At 43.4% G+C, this 15,484-nt stretch overlaps 1 protein-coding gene across 13 annotated transcripts in view; it reads right to left on the reverse strand.

Moving 5' to 3' along the window:
• LOC123506910 (RNA binding protein fox-1 homolog 3-like) overlaps positions 1–15,484 on the reverse strand; it is a 561,911-nt gene that overhangs the window by 67,256 nt on the left and 479,171 nt on the right. The window contains exon 1 of one of the 13 annotated variants that reach the window (XM_045259317.1): positions 8,098–8,368. The exons of the other annotated variants lie outside the window; for them this stretch is intronic. The gene's annotated coding sequence lies outside the window, so the exon portion shown is untranslated. Of the gene's footprint in view, positions 1–8,097; positions 8,369–15,484 lie in introns of those variants that run through there. 13 annotated transcript variants of the gene reach the window in all.

Genomic DNA, 15,484 nt, shown 5'->3' on the forward strand with positions numbered 1-15,484 from the left:
TCCACCATGCAGAGAGAGAGAGAGAGAGAGAGAGAGAGAGAGAGAGAGAGAGAGAGAGAGAGAGAGAGAGAGAGAGAGAGAGAGAGAGAGAGAGAGAGAGAGAGAGAGAGAGAGAGAGAGAGTCATACATTATTCAAGATCACTATTACTGGACAAAAAAAAAGGGACAGAAATAGAGGACAAGATAAGAAAGGGAGAGGGAGAAAAAAAAGGTTGGGGGAGGGGCGGAGAGAAAGCAGGATAAAGGGGGTATTAGTGTCGAGGAACTGAATAAAGGTGGGAATGGAACACACATGGTGATGCTGCGATAACACACACACACACACACACACACACACACACACACACACACACACACACACACACACACACACACACACACACAGAGAGACAAAGGTTCGAGTTAATTTTACCTTACCAGAGAGAGAGAGAGAGAGAGAGAGAGAGAGAGAGAGAGAGAGAGAGAGAGAGAGAGAGAGAGAGAGAGAGAGAGAGAGAGAGAGAGAGAGAGAGAGAGAGAGAGATTGGATCCATTTGTAGTAAACAAATGGATATCTGTGTGTGTGTGTGTGTGTGTGTGTGTGTGTGTGTGTGTGTGTGTGTGTGTGTGAGAGAGAGAGAGAGAGAGAGAGAGAGAGAGAGAGAGAGAGAGAGAGAGAGAGAGAGAGAGAGAGAGAGAGAGAGAGAGAGAGAGAGAGAGAGAGAGAGAGAGATTATAAAACTAATACTGAAAAAACTAAAACAATCAACCATGTGTGTGTGTGTGTGTGTGTGTGTGTGTGTGTGTGTGTGTGTGTGTGTGTGTGTGTGTGTGTGTGTGTGTGAAGGCAGACAGAGAGGGAAGGCGTGGCCCGGTGTGCCGCGATCGGAGAGAGAAGTTATAATGAGTAGGGAAGACTGGGTGGAGGTTATATAATGCGCTCTCTCTCTCTCTCTCTCTCTCTCTCTCTCTCTCTCTCTCTCTCTCTCTGTTTAAATAAACAGTAAATGGAGGAAAACTGATAAAATTCCAGATTGCACTAGAGAAAATTCTCTCTCTCTCTCTCTCTCTCTTGTATTTCTCCCTACTTTCCCTCTTTCCTCTTTAATTTCCCTCGTTTTCTCATTTGTTTCCCCTTCTTTTCCCCTCTTCGTGTTTTATTCCTTTGTTTAATTTATTACTCTCTCTCTCTCTCTCTCTCTCTCTCTCTCTCTCTCTCTCTCTCCACTTTCCCATTCAATGCCCTATCACCACACCAATATCACCCCCACCCTCTCTCTCTCTCTCTCTCTCTCTCTCTCTCTCTCTCTCTCTCTCTCTCTCTCACTGACATGCCAACTTCTTTACTCTCACTCCCTCTCTCCATCACTCTCACTTCACTCCCCAAGGCCTGAGACAGCAATAAAGGCGGGGTGGGAGGGTGAGGGTGTTGGGGAAGGTGTGGAGGAGGGTGGAGGGTCCACTGCAGCGGGAGGTACCCCAACACAGCATGCCAAAGGGGTCTGCTGTACCCTTTCACCTCCCCCCTCTACCCTGCACCCCTTCCCCCTCCCCTCACTCCCAGTCTTGCTCCCCCACTAAGCTCCCCAACCCACTCACACGAAAATATGCCAGAAAGACCCGAGCAACTGAGAGAGAGAGAGAGAGAGAGAGAGAGAGAGAGAGAGAGAGAGAGAGAGAGAGAGAGAGAGAGAGAGAGAGAGAGAGAGAGGATGCAACCAAAGGTGAAGCGGTACAGTACAAAATTAGCTCGTAGTACACACTCACTTTCACTCTCACTCTCACTCTCTCTCTGCGCAGTATATATCAAATCATTAAAAAAGCACATACTTTCTTTACTTAGCATTCAGATTACGTCAATAATAATAATAATAATAATAATAATAATAATAATAAGACACGTTTACTAAATTCCTCCAAGTTTTATTAAGTACAGGCGAATTTGCTATTGAGAGAGAGAGAGAGAGAGAGAGAGAGAGAGAGAGAGAGAGAGAGAGAGAGAGAGAGAGAGAGAGAGAGAGAGAGAGAGAGAGAGAGAGAGACCTAAACAAATACTACTTTCGCTGTCCCCAACTATGACTGACAAAAAAAATAAAGTTAGCAATGGTTGAAAAAGACAAAAAAATATAAAGGTAAAGAAAAAAAGTCCAAGGTTATTGCAGAAAGTCAAACCCGTCCACTGGGAAGGAAAAAATAAATAAATGGGGAAAAAGAATAAAGGGTAAGGTTGAGTGGTGTTTGTTGGTTAATGATGTGAAAGAGTGGCAGCTGCTGGGGATGTCTAGCTGGGGGCAGATGTAGTAGTAGTAGTAGTAGTAGTAGTAGTAGTAGTAGTAGTAGTAGTAGTAGTAGTAGTAGTAGTAGTAGTAGTAGTAGTAAAACAGTTGCAGTACGTGAGACAGAAGAGGCAAAAAATCAGTAGTAGTAGTAGTAGTAGTAGTAGTAGTAGTAGTAGTAGTTGCAGTAGTGAGACAGAAGAGGCAAAAAATCAGTAGTAGTAGTAGTAGTAGTAGTAGTAGTAGTAGTAGTAGTAGCAGCAGCACCAATAACAACAGCCCCAGTAGTAGTAATAGTAGTAGTAACACCATTAACAACATCAGTAACACCAGCAGCAACACTTCCACAATAACACCATCACCAAAACACGTGCAAACACGACAAAACAAGGCAGCAACACACAGGGAACACAAGAGATAGTCCGTTACACCTTCACCTTCCCGCCAGCACACCTTCTGTCACACGGCAAGGCATCAGGTTACCATTTTTGAAACCGCTACTGACTCACACGTAGAAGGAATCAGAACGAGTTACGACCTTCCTGCACCTTTCCTTCCCCCCCCTTCCCCTTGCAAGACTCCCACAGGCGTCCCTCCATCACGATAACACCTGCTGACCTTGAGGTTGGGTAGAGGGGCACCTGATGACCTTCACGCACCAGGTACTCATCAATAAACACCTGTGCATGACTAAATACTCGTTAACCTAAATGATGGCACACCTTAACCAGCGGTATATTGTGCTTAACGTTATATGGCTGTCCTTATATGCTACTACTCACTCACTCACTCACTCTCTCTCTCTCTCTCTCTCTCACGCCTTCCTTTCACCTGGGAACGCCACTGCACTAGCTCTCTCAACTCACCTGCAAAGATAAAAAAAAACAAGGTTAATTATGTCATAAATAATTAAATATTGGATGTAACGTGTGTGTGTGTGTGTGTGTGTGTGTGTGTGTGTGTGTGTGTGTGTGTGTGTGTGTGTGTGTGTAGCTTCATGAAAGACGACAAAGAGCAAAGTGAGTGAGTCTGTTATTCTCTCAACACCTGCGGCGCCTCAAGGACACAGGTGCCGCCAGGTGTGTATACGCTTCCTCTAGTGTGTGCTGCAGTGAAGGACAAAACAAATGCTCTTTTTCTTTTTCTTTTAGGGTATTCGTAGTGTGTTCCGTTCGAGTAATTAAGAGTTTAGTGTCTGATGTAGAAATAAATCAACACTTCCATAAAAATATTTCAGTACAAGAATTTTACAAGCTAAGTATGTCAAACCTAACCTAACCTAAATCACACAACAAAATCATGACTAATCTAAACTGACTTAATCTCATGACTAATACACAAGATAAATTTAAGTCTGAAGCACACACGAAAAAAAAAAAAAAGGAAACCCATAACATGACTGACGTGACCCAACCCAACCCAACCTAACGTAACCTAACACAACACAAGCCAACCTAACTCACTCCATCCCATCCCAGCATAAAATCAAACCACCCTAACCTAACATCAAGACGCACACACGGATAAACAAACAAACAGTCACAAACACACCACACAACAATACAAGTTCCGTAACATAATATAACAGAGATCCTGAATGCAATAGGAACTAAATCTCTTTGTGAAATGATGTAAAATGAATTAAAACAACAATAGAGATGAATAAAAAAAAGAAATTAAAAAAGGAACATGTAAAATAATAGAATACACTTTTTTTTTATATACAGGAAACCTTTTAATTATCATCCATTCCCAAATATTACATAACATGGACGAGGAAAAAAAAAAGCTCTTATGTTTCTATGTATTTCTGTTCCTATTCTGTAATCATGAGTTGTAGTTTATGTATATACAACGCAGGAGGCACGGTGGACACATTTCAACGCAGGAGGAAAGGTGGACACATTTCAACGCAGGAAGAACGATGGACACAATTCAACGCAGGAGGCACGGTGGACACATTTCAACTTTCTGCGTATCCTTGAAGCTTATGAGATGAGACCCATTGCTATTGGCTCCATATTTCAGAGATATGTAACTGTTCCTTTATCAGATTCATTTTATATTTGTGTTGAGTATTTATTTCGTAAGATTTACCAGTTTTGTTATATTTTTTTTATTGCTTGGGTATTATAGTTTTCTTATTTTATTATTATTATTTTTCTGGATCGGGTAGAAACCATCTTTAACCTCTTCAGTACTGGAACGCATTTTTGCCACGAGTTTTGGGCATGATTAGACGATTTTATTTACTATAAGGAAGGGTCTATGGAGGTCAAAAGATTAATGCACAGTCTTATCATCATTTCAAATCCCCCACGTAAGTTTCTGAAGCTGTTTAAAATTGCCACATAGTAAGCAGAATGAATATAAAAACACGTCATGGGGTTAAATTCTTTTCTACGTATTTCTGTTCCTGTACTGTATATTAAGGTGTAGTTCATGTATACACTACGTTGATACAGACATTTCAAAACCGTCTGTGTCAAATTCCCATCAATCAATCAGCCAGTCAGTCATTGGGTCTGTCTATCCCGGATGTCAAGACGATGGAAAAGGCATAAAACACGAAATAGCGTTTGTATAAGCCATCCAATCACATAAGCTTTGTCCCATCCCATCCTTTATAGGGCCTCTCTCTCTCTCTCTCTCTCTCTCTCTCTCTCTCTCAACATACGATCTCTTCATTACGTTTTACCGCTTTTGTCTCTGTTTTTCTTCCCTTCCTCTTACTTTTCTACTACTACTACTACTACTACTACTACTACTACTACTACTAAGACGCTTTCTGGGTACGACGCGCTTCACTTCACACACACACACACACACACACACACACACACACACACACACACACACGAAGCAAAACTAAACACGTCTCACTCTCTCTTCTCCTATTTCCATCTCCTTCCTCCTCCTCCTCCTCGCCACTCTCTCTGCTCACCACGTGCACGCAAATCGAGTACTGCGTGACTCACTCAAAGCGTTGTGTAAGCTTTTTCTTTCTCTCTCAAAGCTTCGTCGTGTGTGTGTGTGTGTGTGTGTGTGTGTGTGTGTGTGTGTGTGTGTGTCTTTTGTCTTCCCCTCCAGCGTGACCTACTGTAGTGGTTGTCTGAAGGAGCAATGGGTGTTTTCCTACTCTCTCTCTCTCTCTCTCTCATGCAGTGTACTTGTCTGGTTCGGTTCAGGTTCAGTTTGGTTCGGTTGGGTTTCGTTCAGTGCTTCAGTTTATTACTCCAAGTTTCATTCTTTCACTGGTATTGTTGTTCTGACAGTTTCTCTTGTGTGGTTAGGTTAAGTTAGTCATTAGCCAGGTTTGTAGGTTTGTGTTGTATATTCAGTTTCCATTTAGTCTATTTGCATTTTTCTTCTCTCCTTTTTTCTCCTATCTTTACTTCTCATTTGTATTTCCTGATTCTTTTTTTTTTTTCTTCTATCGTATTCGTTTTTTTTTTTTTTTTTTTTTGGTGATTAGTTATTAAGTCCTCCAGTACCATGACGCATTTTTATATTTATTCTGGTCGCTATTTAGTGATTTTTATACAGCTTCAGAAACTTTAGTCGGGGATTAGAATAGTGAAGACTGTGGCCATCAATCTTCTGACCTCCATAGACCCTTCCTAATGTTAATAAAATGGTCTAAAAACACCAAAAACTCATGATAAAAATGTGTTCCAGTACTGAAGAGGTTAAGGTTCAGTTTAATTAATTGCTCTAAAGTGACGTCTCTGTATATATATTTTATGTTTTTCTTTTCATTTTTATAACTTCATAATTTTCACCTTCCTTCCATCAATTTATACATTTATTTCCACTATTATTATTTCTTTCACCAAACACTTTCTACTATCAAATTTACCTCGTGCCTTGCTTTATTAATCCCTGCTGAAACTAGTGGTAATTTTCTCTTCATATTTCCATTTTAATTTTCTTTTTCATTTCCTGTTTAGTATTCATATTATCTGCCCTTTCTCTTGTGCCTAATTGCGAGCGAACCTTATTAACATTATTTACTTCTATTACTGGCCAATCGTACTTCACCATCTAGTTCATTTATTTACTCTCGTGGGTGGAATAACTAATGACTTCCAGCTTGTTACATTATTTCTATCTATTGGTTTATTTTCTTTACAAACACAGTACCGATTATTCTCTTTATTTTCTATTTTACTTATTCATTCCCGTGTGTGTGTGTGTGTGTGTGTGTGTGTGTGTGTGTGTGTGTGTGTGTGTGTGTGTGTGTGTGTGTGTGTGTGTGTGTGTGTCTGGCACTCACGCATTGGAGATTAAAACGTTAAATGTCGAATGTTCTTGAATATACGCGAATTATTCAAGCGAGACTGTTGATACTGGACCAGAGGGGGAGAGGAGAGGAGAGGAGAGGAGAGGAGAGGAGAGGAGAGGAGGAGGAGGGAGAGGAGGAGAGAGAGGAGGGAGGGAAGAGGAGGGGAGGGGAGGATGAAGGAAGAGGGAAAGAGGGAAGGGGAGGGGGAAAGAGGGAAGGCTTAGAGAGAAGAGTGGATTATTAGTAGGAAACAGGAGAGGAAAATGAGATGAAGAGAAAATGGAGGATAAATGGCTAGGAAGAGGAAAAAAAAAAAAAAACAGAAAGGAAGAATTAAGAGAGGAAAATTTAAAAGCGTGGAAACAAGTAAAAATTAAGAAAACGAGAGAAAATGGAAAAAAATGGGCAAGAAGACACGAAGGAAGAAAATCAGATAGAATAAAGGAAAAAAAGAGGAAAAATGAGGAAGGGAAGAAGGAAGGAAGGAAGGAAGGGATGATGTCAAGGCCACGAAGTCACGAGTATCTCCACTATCACTACAGATGCCCTAAATACACCACCACCACCACCACCACCACCACCACCACCACCACCACCACCATCACCACCCACTGCAACACCCGAGGAAAAGATAACAGGGAAAATTCTTAAGGGGAAACAGTAAAAGAAATTCTTTCCCCTCACTCGTATGTCTGGTGATGAGGTCCTGATGTGCCTTAAGCCCCTCAGGAGGCCGCTGAGAGGGGAAAGAGGGGAAACAGTGGGAAGAGGGGAAACAAGAGGGAAAAAGGGAAAGATGAGGACAGTGAAGGAGAGAGATGGCACAATAAAAGAGAAAGATACGGGAATTGAGAGAGAGAGAGAGAGAGAGAGAGAGAGAGAGAGAGAGAGAGAGAGAGAGAGAGAGAGAGAGAGAGAGAGAGAGAGAGAGAGAGAGAGAGAGAGAGAGAGAGAGAGAGAGACGGAAGGATTACAAGAGGGAAAAAGGTCACGAATGAAATAGAAATGAGGAAGAGAAAGGACACGAAAACGGAACAGAAGAAGGAAGGAAGGAAGGAAGAGGAGAGGTGGAAAAACTGAAAGGATAAATGTAGAAAAGAAAAGGAGGAAGAGAGGAGGGAGGAAAGAAAGTAAGGAGTGACAAAGAGGAGAAAGAGAGATGGAGAGAAAAAAGGAGGTGAAAAAATGGAGAGAGAAAGGAGGACAGTGAAAGAAAAGTGGCATGGGAGGGAAGAAAAGGAGGGAAGGATGAGTGAAGGAGCGAAGGAATGAAGGAGCGAAGGATGGATCAGAACATGTAATCTGAGGAAGCGTCCAAGTAAATCCTCTTGTTTCTTATATTGACAACAGGGAAACTCTCTCTCTCTCTCTCTCTCTTTCTATCAACTTTTTTTTTTTCAAGTCAAAATCAGATGAACACAATCTCTCTCTCTCTCTCTCTCTCTCTCTCTCTCTCTCTCTCTCTAAGTCAGTTTCAATTTCAGCTTCCTCATTCTTCTTCGCTCTTATCTCCCTTAAATCTATAGTCTCTCTCTCTCTCTCTCTCTCTCTCTCACCTCCACACTAGAGTCACTCAGCACCGCACCGCACAACACACGCACGTAACACAAACTGACACACACACACGCAGACTCACACACACGTACACCACCACCACCACCGCCGCCGCCGCCAATGTGCGTGCGTGCGGGCGCGTGTTCCGAAAATGAGTGGGCGGCCTTGTTTGGCAAAAGAGGCGGCCAACGGTTACCAGAGGACTTGTGTAACGCGACTGTATCCAATGAGGAGGAGGAGGAGGAGGCAAAAACGTGGTGAAGAGGTGTTGGGGTGCATTGTGGGTGGTGGGCAGGGTACCGGTTATGGGAGGGGAGGGTACAGGTAGGGGGTGGGGAGGAGAGAGGTGTAGGGGGTGTAGTGGTACGTTTCCCCAGTGACCCTGTAGTAGTAGTAGTAGTGGTGGTGGTGGTGGTGGTGGTGGTGGTGGTGGTGGTGGTGGTGGTGGTGGTGGTGGTGGTGGTGGTAAATCTGTAGGTAAAAGGGAAAGTGACGAACGCGAGGGAAACTTTGAGACGACGTTGGAGGAGGAGGAGGAGGAGGAGGAGGAGGAGGAGGAGGAGGAGGAGGAGGAGGAGGAGGAGGAGGAGGAGGAGCCAGACAAAGAAGAAGAAGTTAGTGACAAGAATAAAACAACGCAAACTAAACAATTATATAACCAACGAGAGCGAGAGAGAGAGAGAGAGAGAGAGAGAGAGAGAGAGAGAGAGAGAGAGAGAGAGAGAGAGAGAGAGAGAGAGAGAGAGAAAAAAAAAGAAATAAATTGAAATATGACGAAAAAAACAAAAATAAAACAAGACAAAAAAAATAAATAAATAAACAGGTAAACAAATAAACAAATAAACAAAACACAAGCAGAAAACCACAACAAGCAAGGTAATTAACAAGCACGGGAAGAAAAGTACACCTGAGATTAATTAGCAAAGTCTCAGGTGATTCTAGACGCTGCTAAGTTACCGGAGAAGGAGGAGGAGGAGGAGGAGGAGGAGGAGGAGGAGAAAGAAGACACCGCGAAAACAGATAAGAGGAAGGTAATCTCACGTCAACAAGATAGAAGATTCTTTGATACCCAAGAAAGAAGAGGAAGAGGAAGAGGAAGAGGAAGAAGAGGAATACAAAGGAAGGCCAAACAGCAACAGACACTGAGGAGGAGGAGGAGGAGGATGAAAGGCGAGAAGAGAAGAAAGAAGGTACAGAAGGAGGAGAACAAGGAGGTAAGGAGGTAAAGGAGGGAGGAAAGGTGAGAAGGAGGAAGGGAGGGAAGGAGGGAGGGAGGGAGAGTAAAGAGAGAGAGAGAGAGAGAAGGCAGAATTGAGAGAACTGGCAGGCAAACAATGAAGAAGAGAGAGAGAGAGAGAGAGAGAGAGAGAGAGAGAGAGAGAGAGAGAGAGAGAGAGAGAGAGAGAGAGAGAGAGAGAGAGAGAGAGAGAGAGAGAGAGAGAGAGAGAGAGAGAGAGAGAGAGAGATGAATGAGTTAACATATATTTTCCATTGTTTTCTTTTTTTTCTTTCTTTTTTTCTGACAACGCAACAGTTCACTAAATTTTGAAGAGGAGGAGGAGGAGGGATGGATGGAGTGAGAGAGTGGACAGGTGTGGAGAGAATCAGAAAGGGATGAATAATGAAAGGTAAGACGGGAAGGAGAGGGAGAGGGAGTCTAAATGCTTCCCTTCTCGCGTAGAAACAAGGGAGGAGGAGGAGGAGGAGGAGGAGGAGGAGGAGGAAAATATAACACGTAGACTAATACATAGGAAGAAAGGAAGAAAGAAAGAAAGAAAGAAAGAAAGAAAGGGAGGGAAGGAAGGAAGGAAGGAAAAGGAAGGAAGGAAGGAAGGACGGGAGGAAAAGGAAGGAAGGAAGGAAGGAAGGAAAAGGAAGGAAGGAAGATTTATGCTGAATTTTCGAGTAACTTCACGATGGAGGAAGAGGAGGAGGAGGAGGAGGAGGAGGAGGAGGAGGAGGAGGAGGAGGAGGAGAAGGAGGAGGAGAAGCCGGAAGTGCACCAAAATAGTTACATGAAGAGCTATTCCTTCTTCCCGTCTTCCTCCTCCTCTTCCTTAACTCACCTCCCCTCGGGCTTAGCGGACAAAGACTCCTCCTCCTCCTCCTCCTACCGGTCCTCCTCTTCCTCCTCCTACTGCGGTTTCTCACTCCACCACAAAAACCACCACCACCGCTACCACTCAACTTCCACGCCGCGGGCACCTCCTTCTCTCCATCTCTCCCCTCTTCACCTCAAACTCACTACTCCATTTCTCCCTTTTTCCTCCACCATAAAGGCCAGCATTCTTCCTTACTGTTGTCCTAATTTTTCATTTAAAGGTCATAAATACGATAAATTAGGTTTCTAGTGGTGTTTTTCCTCTTAATCTATCAACAGGTGTAAGGTAAGGTAAGGTAAGGTAAGGTAAGGTTAGGTTAGGTTAGGTTAGGTAAGGTAAGGAAATGTTAAAGAAATATCATTGGAAACTTCACTAATGTGGAGAGATAAAGCAAGGAACGGATTGACTGGAGGAGGAGGAGAAGCAGGATGCGGTGAAGGAGGAGAAGGAGGAGGAGGAGGAGGAGGAGGTGAAGGAGGAAGAAATTGAAAAATCCACTAATCAATCCTTTAATAAATTTCCGAAGATTAAGTCAGTTATTCGCTCCTCAAATCAGTCTTTATATCTAGAAGTTGGAAAATCTGGAAGGTTTATTACTTTACCTAATTCCCAAAGGTTCAATCATTATTAGTCCTTGTTCTTGTTCGCCTCTCAGTCTTGACACTCACTGCCACCCACACGTCAAGTCCCCCTCGTGTCATCGCCTTCAATCCTGCCCTGTATTTCCCTCCCTAACGCCTCAATATATTACCAAAGAGTCGTGTATTTGATGACCCCGCCCCCTCCTCCTCCTCCTCCTCCATTATCTAGCTCAGATCAAATGCCCCCGCCTATCTATCCTCCTCCTCCTCCTCCTCCTCCTTCACCTCTTCCTTTCTCTCTTAGTTTATCTTTAATTTTTCTTTCTTACATCATCCGCATTGCTCCAAGTTTTCTTCCTCTCCCTGTGGACTCTGCTTCTTCCTTTTCTCCTCCCCAACCTTGCCAGTTCCCTCTCCCCTCTCCTCTCCTCTCTCTTAATCTAATTCCTGTTCTTACACTTTTTTTTCTTCCTTTCATCAACATCCCACATCCCTCCTCCTCTTCCTCTTCCTCCTTTCTTCCCTTCTTCTAAATTACTACACATTCTCTAACTCTGGAATTTCAATAGTAGACTCTCTCTCTCTCTCTCTCTCTCTGAACCCTCAGCTTTTCAGTTCATTTCAATTGTCTCTGTTCAAGTGTCTGTGTCTTTCCTTCGCACTCACACTATTGAATTATTGCACGAGCCTCGCATGAAAGCAGAGTGAGGTGTGTTATATTAAGCGGGGAAAGGTGAGCAAAGGTGAAGGGTGAGGACATCCACCTGGTATCACTGCGCAAGGTAACTCAGCATCCACAGTTAACTCATCACCTTCAGCGGGTTAGGTTAGGTTTGGTTTGGTTAGGTTAGGTTGGGTTAGGTTAGGTTAGGTAAGGTTAGGTAAGGTTGAATTGGATTGGATTGGGTTGGGTTAGGTAATACAAAATTTGATTAGATGAGTTAATTGAAGTCTAGAAAGGTAAGGTAAGGTAACGAAAAGTAATGTTAGGTTAAGTTGTGTCTCGTTGTGTAAAACTAGGTTAGGTTAGGTTAGCCACTTCACCGCCACGACCCACCACGACTTCCACACACACACACACACACACACACACACACACACACACACACACACACACACACACACACACACACTATAACGAAACCATCCCGTCCATCCTGGCCCCTAACCACTCCCACCCCTACCCCCCCTCACCCATGAACCATCCCAACACGTACTATGATATGAAAAACGACCATTAGAGGAGAGCAGTTCAATTAGGGCCAAAGTCCAATGATTCCTGGCCATGGTGACAGCCTTAATTCACGCCACCGCCGCCGCCACCACCACCACCACCACCGCCATCCCTCTCCCTCAGCCTCATTATACAAAGGGTAATGTCTAGGCAGGAGGAAGGTGTGAGCTCTGGGTAATTTGAGGCTGGGAGACTGTTAAGTAGGGCAGGGCTTGGCAGGGAGGAGGAGGAGGAGGAGGAGGAGGAGGAGGAGGAGGAGGAGGAGGAGGAGGAGGTGAAGGAGAAGGAGAAGGAAGAAGGAAGAAGAAGAAGAAGAAGAAGAAGAAGAAGAAGAAGAAGAAGAAGAAGAAGAAGAAGAAGAAGAAGAAGAGAAGGAGAAGGAGAAGGAGAAGGAGGAGAAGAAGAAGAAGAAGAAGAAGAAGAAGAAGAAGAAGAAAAAAGAAGGTGCTAAATATGGTTAATAATAATGAGATAATAGGCATTTCTCAGTAACCTTCCCTACTACTACTACTACTACTACTACTACTACTCATGGCCTTGGAAATTAATCGCAGTGAGAGAGGAGAACATCCCTCAACACAGCTACGGACACAAACACAAAGGAAAACAAAGAACACACCAATCAATAGACGAAATACAAGGGAGTGTACAGAAATATTTTAACCTGTGTAAGACTGTAGGATTGCAGGATTGTAGGACTCTGCAGGATATTCTCTATTTACAAAGGAGGATGGGAACAGGAGGAAGAGAAGGAAGGGAGAAGAGGAAGGGAACACGAGGAAGGGAAGAAAGGGAAGGAAGAGAATAGGAGGAAGGGAAGGGAAGGGAAGGGAAAGAAGGGAATAGGAGGAAGAGGAAAGGACAGGAGGGGAAACTTCGGGGAAACTAAAGCAATGTTACGCGTCGATGCAAACTTAGAGAGAGAGAGAGAGAGAGAGAGAGAGAGAGAGAGAGAGAGAGAGAGAGAGAGAGAGAGAGAGAGAGAGAGAGAGAGAGAGAGAGAGAGAGAGAGAGAGAGAGAGAGAGAGAGAGAACTGCTTTAATCCACAATAATTTTAGGAGAAATGGGAGGAAGGGGGAAAGATGAGAAAAAGGGTGATTGGATAGGAAGGGAGGGGAAGGGAGGGGATAGGAAGATAGGAAAGGAGATGATGAGGGGGAAAATAAGGGGAAGAAATAGACAAGTCCTTTGAATGATTACAGGATTACTGGAAAGGAGGGGAGGAAATGTGAGATGGGAAGGAAGCATGGAGGGGAAGGGAGGGGAGTAAAAAGGAGGAGGAGGAGGAGGAGGAGGAGGAGGAGATGAATAGGTTGAAATAAATGTAAAGGGAGATGGAGAAAGAAAGTAAAGAGGAAATGTGATAGAGAAGAGAAAAAAGAACAAAATAGAAAATGAATAAGACAAAAATAGAAGAAAGTAAGAGAAAGAAAGAAGGAAATGAAAAGAAAAAAAAAAGAAACAAAGGAAGAAGAAAGAAAGGGCGATAATAAAAAAAAAATGAAATAAATAGACACGAAAAATACAATGGGAAAAAAGGAAACCAAAGAAAAAAAACAAGAAAACGATAAGAAAAAAATAAAGAAAGGAAGATGAAGGGGTAAAGAATGAAGAGAAGGAAGGAGGGGGGGGGAGGAGAGAAGGGGAAAGGGGAGAAAGTGAAGAGGGATGAGGGGAAAGGGGGAAGGGAAGATGAAGAAAAAGAAAACAATAAATAAAGGACGATGAAGGGGTAAAGAGTGAAGAGAAGGGGAGAGGGGAGAAAGTGAAGGGAAGAGGGGTGAAGGGGTGAAGGGGTGAAGGGAGAGGGAGGGTGAAGGGGAGAAGGGGGAGAAAGGACCGTGATGTAAAGTGATCTCTACTTAATGAGATTCCGTTTTCTTTACGCTTTATAGGGGGAGCTAAAGGGATTTGATCTAATTCCTTATACTGAGAGAGAGAGAGAGAGAGAGAGAGAGAGAGAGAGAGAGAGAGAGAGAGAGAGAGAGAGAGAGAGAGAGAGAGAGAGAGAGAGAGAGAGAGAAAAAATAACTCGCAAAAGTAAAATCCAAACAAAACAAGCTAATTTAATTAAGTCGTGTGTGTGTGTGTGTGTGTGGCACGCCAAGTTACACATACACATACACATACATACATACATACATACATACATACACACAAAACACACACACACACCTTTTCACAGCAGAGAGAGAGAGAGAGAGAGAGAGAGAGAGAGAGAGAGAGAGAGAGAGAGAGAGAGAGAGAGAGAGAGAGAGAGAGAGAGAGAGAGAGAGGAGGGGGAGAATTTCCTGTTGTCAAATACACCAATTACAAAAACAAACTGGTTTGCAATGAAAGTATATGATGAAGATGAATGTTTATGATGATTGTGGCGAGAGGAGGAGGAGGAGGAGGAGGAGGAGGAGGAGGAGGAGGAGGAGGAGGAGGAAATCAACTTATCAACGTCGCAGCGTGAGAACATGATGAAGGAAAACTATAACAATGTAAAAAAAAGATGAAAAGAAAAGAAAAGAAAAATACACGGTCAAAAAAAGTGATGAATGAAAAGCAAGTAAAAAAAAAAACGAAAGAAAAAATCAGAAAATAAAAAAATAAAGGGAAAAACAAATGTAGTAAAATAAATAAAGGCCAAAAAAAGGCAAAAAAGAATTAAATATAAAAAAAATGGGAAAAAATGTAGCAATAAGAAAAAAAAACTAAAGAAACGATTATGATGGACGGGAAAAAGAGGAGGAGGAGGAGGAGGAGGAGGAGGAGGAGGAGGAGGAGGAGGAGGAGGAGGAGGACAGAGAGATAAGTTAAGGGTGACGTACAGGAGCCTGAAGGTGGGAGGGTGAGAGAGAGGGAGAAGAGTATGGGAGAGAGGGAAAGGGAAGAGGGGAGAGGGAAGAGGGGAGAGGTAGAGTGAGAGGTCCGGAGGGAGAAAACTGAGCTAAAGTTTAAAGGTGACCGTCAACGAAGATCCTCCTCCTCCTCCTCCTCCTCTTCTTCTTCTTCTTCTTCTTCTTCCTCCTCCTCCTCCTCACATCACAACACAGCTATGCCATCTTTCTCCCTACTACCACCACCACCACCACCACCACCACCACCAACAACAACAACTATGTGAAGAAATTTGCCCTGTATTGTATTTTCCTTTCACCCTGAGAGAGAGAGAGAGAGAGAGAGAGAGAGAGAGAGAGAGAGAGAGAGAGAGAGAGAGAGAGAGAGAGAGAGAGAGAGAGAGAGAGAGAGAGAGAGATGATGACATCACTCTTTTCTCTTTCTTCTCTCTCTCTCTCAAATCCTGAAAATCCCAGTTTCCTAACTTTTGAACACACACACACACAGAGAGAGAGAGAGAGAGAGAGAGAGAGAGAGAGAGAGAGAGAGAGAGAGAGAGAGAGAGAGAGAGAGTTAAAAAAAACTTTAACACTACAATTTTCAACGTCAGGAGGAGGAGGAGGAGGAGGAGGAGGAGGAGGAGGA

The sequence above is a fragment of the Portunus trituberculatus genome, chromosome 21, assembly GCF_017591435.1.
Source record: "Portunus trituberculatus isolate SZX2019 chromosome 21, ASM1759143v1, whole genome shotgun sequence".
In the NCBI taxonomy this organism is placed as follows: Eukaryota; Metazoa; Arthropoda; class Malacostraca; order Decapoda; family Portunidae; genus Portunus; species Portunus trituberculatus.